Genomic DNA, 6,781 nt, shown 5'->3' with positions numbered 1-6,781 from the left:
ATGTCAAAAAATGCCTTTGCATTACTATGTTAATAATTAGAGTCCTTTGGAGAGAAGATGTGTGGGGTTTAAAAGCTTGATAATCTTGTTTTCGTAGGTAGTGAGGGATGGAAGCCACCCGTGGTTTATTTGCTATCAGTGCTTTAAAATACTGACCGATTTCTATATGTTTAAGCAGCAATGCTATGAAAACAGTCTTATGTTGGAGAGGCAAGCGGAAAAAAAACACGAAGAGAGAAATATTAGTTCTTCCAAGGTGAGTTTTGTTCAACGTATGTCTTTATTGTATAATAATCTGATCAATGTTCGTTATAACAATATTCATTAGGGAAAGTAAGGTATATTCATTAATAAACGTGTTTCTATTAAATGAATTTCCGCTCTAAAGTACAAATGCCTAAATGTCTAATGACAAAATGACAAATACGGGCATTGACTAAAAAATTGCGTATATTGTATGCATTAGATATGCAGAACGGTAAAAAATTGTATACTTACACTTATACTTTATTATAAGAGCATGGGTAAGATTACTTTGTCTGATTTTCCATTACGCGCTTTATTCTGATTACAATTTTCGTGGTTTTCATCATCATATCTTAACATTCATTTTGTATACTTTTTAAAAATAATTAATTTTCGATACAGTTTTTTACAATGCATTGCCAAAGTTATTCCTATGTTTTTGGTATGTTTACCACTCTGTCAGATTCATTAATGTATTAGTTTTTAACAGATGTACTTGTATACAGAAATATTTCATTTATGTAAACATATACTCAATGTTAGTTTTTTATTTAACCTTGGAAACAATTTGCCAAGAAAATGACTAGCATTCAATTTTTAAAACGTATAAGTTATAGGGTCATATGGTCAAAACATACAATTTTGAATATTCCTGATTAAAGAAGAATTTGCATTTAGTCATTGTGGAATGTCTTAGATTTTAAGTTTCTCTTCATGTATGTCCAATTATAACATTATATAATTCATTTTTATTCATCCACATCTTAAAATAATTCTACTCCCTATATATTAAAATTGGCAAACAGGTCATCTGTTTTTGGATTTTACAATTATTTATCTTATTAATTTGTTTTTGCTGTGATATCTAGCTCTTCTAGCTATGTGTATGTATGTGTCTGCCCACATGTTTAATTGGAAATCTGTTATGTCATAATCATAATGTATTAGCATGAAAGCCTTGCTGTTTAATTTAAAATTGCATGCATCGCAATCATTATCATTTAATAGAAATTGTTGATCATGCACTCAATTTCAATTTTTACACTGCTAGTCTAATTTTTTTGATATTTTTCAACCTTTTTAACAATTATGTACAGATCACAGTGAAAAGGGAAAAGATGGATGTTGAAGAACCAGAGATTATTGTAATTCCAGCGAGCAAGGAGGAAGTGGACCACAATGTTCATATTCAGGAAGGGACTTTACTTGAGGTGGAGTAAATTGAAGCATTTATGCCATATTGACTAAAGCTTAATTTTTCAAATCATGACTACCTTGAGAAGAACAGATGTTTATTGATCATGCCATAAATGTAACGGTATTTATCCAAGTTAATGGTATAGGTCTTTATGAGCAAGACATATTTTTAGCCTTATAGCATTTTTGCGATGGTCCATACATGTAACTCCTTTAAAATAAAATGGCAAAAGCATGAAAATGCCACTTATGATATGAATCATGTATTCAATTAGCTGAATGTAGAGATTTATTTCTTAGGATGAGATGAGATGAGCCCAGGATTATGAAGCAAAGTAAACTGTTAGGATAGGTAATGACTATTGTGTAGCATGGCAGGTACAAGGTTTGTGAAAAAATTCTTGGGATTAATTTTAAAAATTAAATTTTTAAAATTAAATTTTTATAATACATGATAAAATGCCTTGAAATAGATTTAATTCTATTTGGGGTGAAAAAAACTTCTAAGCAGATGTTCTACGGTTCGAAGGTGCCCTGGTAGGTGGATTTGGGGAGGTCATTAGGAATTTGAATGAACAATTCTTTGATAAAACTTAAAGATCCCTCTAATGGTGTCCTTTTAAGCAGGATTTAATTTCAACAACAGGAAATACATAGCTTTTGCAAAGTAAGGACTTTAATGAGATGTCAGGATCATGGAGGTGATTCAAATAAGGTGGGGTGTATTCAAACAGATTAATCTAGTGATTACTCAATTTTTAAGTAGGAAATACAGTTTGTGCCATGTAAAGACTATAAGGGTGAATCAGATTTGTAGAGATGCTGTTTAGGTGTTCTGTTATTCTGCAGCTAATAGGGCTGGATGCAATGTTCTGATACAATTAATATGGGATGGAAAAACATCTAAGTAGATATTCTACTATTCAAAGGGGCCCTGGTTGGTGGATTTGGGAAGGTCATTGTAACCAATCATAACCAATAGTATTGGATATGATGAAAAGGGAAAGGGTTATGTTTCATTGACTGATGTAATAGGCTAGACAGAAGTTACTGTAGATTCAAATATAATGTTTTTTGTGCTGCAGGTGGTGTTGGGTCGCAATTTGATAGGATGCAAGTTAAAGGGTCTGAAAAAATGCAGTACGTGCAGTTGCATTTGCTGACTGTGCTTAGAAGTGATGGGGCTACTTGCAGGTGGACTTGAAGATGCAAATGTCCCACCAGTTTTATGGGCATTTAAAATAGAGGGACAATGTAGCAATAAAACTTTAGTGCACTGAATCTTATGAGTAATTGAGAAAAGTTCATAGGTTATTTAATTTTATGGTTTTTGGATAAAGAACTGTTTATCAGGTTGGGACTTTTCAGGCAGTTTGGATGAAGGAGAGGAGTTTATTAGGTTAAGGTTTGAGAATTTAATTATTCAGCAGTTTTTCAGGGTACCCATTTTTTCTGAGACAATCAAGTAGCTGGTCCCATTATTTTTATTGGAGGGTAGTGTTCTTGTAGGAACAGAAGCCACAGACTGAATGAGAAAGGGATGAAGAATTTTGTTTGTGATAGGTGGCCCCAGTTGAAATAAATTTACTGGTGATTGTTGGTCTGTTTCATTCAGACTGAAGGGTTAAAATTCTATTGTAAGGGTCTATTGTACCACATTTTACAAGGGAAATTTTGAAGGTAAGATATTATATTTTTTTATAATGAATATCATATTTATTCTCAAATTTCTGTATGTCATAGGAAAGCCTAAGCATTTAGAGTTACCTTGACAATCACTCATATTTTTCATCTATGTAAGCCACTTTTAAATACTTGAGTCATACCTTTCTCATTCCGCAACATTAAGTTAACTGACATCTGCTTCTTGCACTTCCTCGTCTACCTTGAACTTCTGTCCTCAAAGGCATGTTTGGAAAACAGAAAACAAGAGGTTATCACTGGGGGCAATGTCCAGGCTTTAAAGAGGTTATTTGATGATATTCCTGCCAAATTCATTCATGAAACCTTCATTCATCTATCTTCACATCAAATGACCAGTTGAAGTAGGCTGGTCATTTGATGTGAAGCCATGTTCACATGTATTGTCATGATGTAAACACACTCCTTTGATGAGACAAGTTGATGCAACCAAGAACCTTTGACACAATATTCTGCACAGAAAAGTGTTCATTAAGTATTCATTAAGGCCTTTTCAATCGCATAAAGAATAATTTCCAGGCTATTGTTGGCAAACTTGTCAGTTAAGGCCACCGTTGATTCTGGCAACTTCAGCCACCCTGATGGCTTCTAATCTAGGAAATTTTCCTAGCATCTAACAACAACCTGCACTTTTTAGCATGTTTTTGATGTCTTTACAACTCTCAACATAATCTTTCACTAAATGGCAATGAATTTATATTGGGGAAGCGGTCAGCAGTTGGCTTCCTGATGCAGCAGGAGAAAGGTATGATTCTGGTATTAAGAGCTGCCCAAAAGGATGCAAAAAGTGATTGATTATCAAGACGACAATGTAGAAAAATAGCTAAATGCTCAACCTTTCCAAAGATGTTTGCAACATTGAGAATAAATTTCATTTTTCATGAAAAAAAATAAGGGACCCTACTTTTCGAATCTCCCTTGTTTTGCAGACATAATTTGTCCTTAAATTTGAAAGAATTTTGGATGAAGACTGGTTGGGTCAGTTGGAAGAGGAAATAAATGGATGAGGTTTGTTGTGGTTGTAGGCTTAAAGTTCATGGCTTCTAAGCTTTCATTCTTTAGGGAATGCAATGTATACTGTGGCTTTGAGAATTGTCATGCTCTAAGGAATTCGGATTGAGTGTCAATGTTCCAGAAAGTTGTACAAATTTTGCATCAAAGAAGGGTTTGAATTGGCTATGGGTTAAATGTGGTGGCCTATTAATTCCTGGTAATTTTTGGTAGCATATAGAATGAGGGTTCTCAGGATTATACAAGGATATGATATATATAATTCTGGACAAAATTAGGGTATTATTCAGCAAGGTTTAAATCGCTACCAGATAGTAAGAAGGAAAGATGTATGCTAGCAATTAGAGATGAGTTGACTAAGATTATAGCTGACATAGAAAATATCTAAGAGAATTGAAAGGAATATTGTGTAAAACTGTTTAAAAAAAGTTTATACATAGAAAGGTAAGATGACTGTGAAGAAGATAGCCTAGGTCTAGCCATACTCAATGAGGACATAGAAGGGTTATAAAGCAGATTAAGTTAAATAAGACAGTAGGGGTAGACAATATGTTTGCAGAAATGCTAAAAGGTTTTGGGAAATTTTGGAGGAAGAGTATATGGACTGATTTGTAATAGTGTAGAGGAAGGAATCTGGCCAGAAAAGTTTGTATGATAAGTTTTAATTCCTTTCCAAACAAGGTAAAGGTCATATCAGGACTACGGAACAATAAATTTGAAATACTGCACATCTAAAGTGGTTCTTTGGATTTGTCGATAAAAGGATAGTCAAGGAAAAAATATGTAGAGGATTTTTAGTCTAGTTTAGTAACAACTAATGCGAACATTAATTGAGAAGAATTTATATTAAAATCAGTATGTACTTATCTGTTTTGTTGATTTCAAAAGAGGATCGAGATGGTTTGGGGACTAATGTACTGGCTTCCTACCCAGAGGGCCCGCGTTCAAATCCTGGCAGTGTAGAATATTTTTAGAGGTATCTCAATCCCAGCTTGAGATTTGTGGAGGGCAATTGAGTGAGTATGCATCCGTCAGATGGGATGTTAAGCTGCATACCCCTTGGCACCTTTCATAATGAGTTGGCTAATGCCAATGCTGGGTTTCTCTCCACCCTTCAACCTTTCCCATCCATCCCCTATGGTGCAAATAACCTTGGCTGTTGGTTGCCTTCCCTGAATACTACTACTTGATTTCAAAAGCTCGTTTGTTAGGTTGAATTGGGATGAACTAGAGTAAAATGCAGAAAATAGGAATGGATAGGATAAACAGAAGGCTAATCATTTACCAAGTAGAGGTAAAAGTACTCAGAGATGAAGGGGGGCTTAATGTAAAGTATGTCACTGGACTTTTTTTTCTTAGCAGTCACAAAAGATGTCCATCCATAACCTACCTTAACTGGTAATTACCTAAACATAATTATAATGCATATGAAGTTAGCACTAGTTCGCAAAGTGTACAGCCTTAATTGATGGGTTCTTAATATCTCTTCAATATGGCTGAGGCCAAGTCTCAAGAGGAATTTCTCAACTGAACAGGCTGACAACTTCACAACAAGTATTTCATACTCTCTGCATACATCAATCCTTTTATCCTAACCAATGCAAGTAAATTGTTTGAAGAAAAAAATTTATTTTTTTCAAGAGCTATCAGCTAAAATATTATTTATTATATTGATATAATGCGTACACGTTAACAATTTTTTTATCTTAATTTAAATATTACATGTTTTTCAAACATTTTTCATGGATATCCTGAAAATCTGTAATTTTTTTTCTTTGATCTTGCAGGATAATTTGGAAGATGCAGAAATAAGTATGCTCTCTGAGGAGGAAGTAAACATTAAGGAAGATTGTGATACTGAAATTCCTCAGATGGAAGTAAGACTGGAAGGGGAGGTGTTGCATGAACAAGGTAAGGAAAGCTAAGGACTCTGCTGTCACTTCACTTTTGCTACTTTCTGGTGTAATACAACTATTGTTGATTAACCCTTGCAGTACCATTAATGCATTTTGGAAAGACTGAGTTAACTTTATAGAATTTTATTTAAAATAACTTAAAGGCCATTTAAAACAGTATGATAAATTGCAAAAAGATGATAATATTGTCATCTCTTATTTGCAATTATTTACGAACATATTTAATATTATTTATTAAGCTACTCAGACTAGATCTTTTAATAATCTTGCTGTGTTTTCAAGCCATTTCTTTGTTTGCTTGATTATTCTGATTTTAAATATAATCAGTTAGGAATTATAAATGAAATAACCCAAAACAACCATTTTCACTTTCAATATGTTATGTTTTTCCCCAAGTAAGATCTAAACATAGCGTGAAAGGCTGAGTTTAGCTCCCTGTAACTTCTTTGGGTTTCTCTGGCTCAAAAGAGCCTTGAAAGGAAAGCACTTGACAATGAGGAAGGTAAAACCAAAATTGCTAGAAAGCCCAATTCAGGTCAGCATTATTTGATTACATGCTTTGTTCCTGGGATTTAAGCACAGCTGATGTTGCTAAAATGCATACATAGAGTGATGAATTTCTACAGGAAAAGACTAGACATTCGATTGTATGCAAATTCATGTACACATATATGATTGAATGTGAACATGCATATCTATAATTATAATTT

The 6,781-nt window shown here is 33.7% G+C and overlaps 1 long non-coding RNA gene across 1 annotated transcript; it reads left to right on the top strand.

Moving 5' to 3' along the window:
• Nucleotides 1–223: 223 nt before the first annotated feature.
• Nucleotides 224–6,048, top strand: LOC139701272 (uncharacterized). Its single transcript, XR_011703938.1, has 3 exons — nt 224–256; nt 1,344–1,457; nt 5,943–6,048. It is a non-coding gene; the product is annotated as an uncharacterized lncRNA (long non-coding RNA).
• The last annotated feature ends 733 nt before the right edge of the window (nt 6,049–6,781 follow it).

The sequence above is a fragment of the Hetaerina americana genome, unplaced genomic scaffold (assembly GCF_022747635.1).
Source record: "Hetaerina americana unplaced genomic scaffold, ioHetAmer1.1.p SCAF_111, whole genome shotgun sequence".
Lineage (NCBI taxonomy): Eukaryota > Metazoa > Arthropoda > Insecta > Odonata > Calopterygidae > Hetaerina > Hetaerina americana.
The sequence above is the reverse complement of the archived record's forward strand: the minus strand, read 5'-3'. Positions and strand labels throughout refer to the sequence as shown.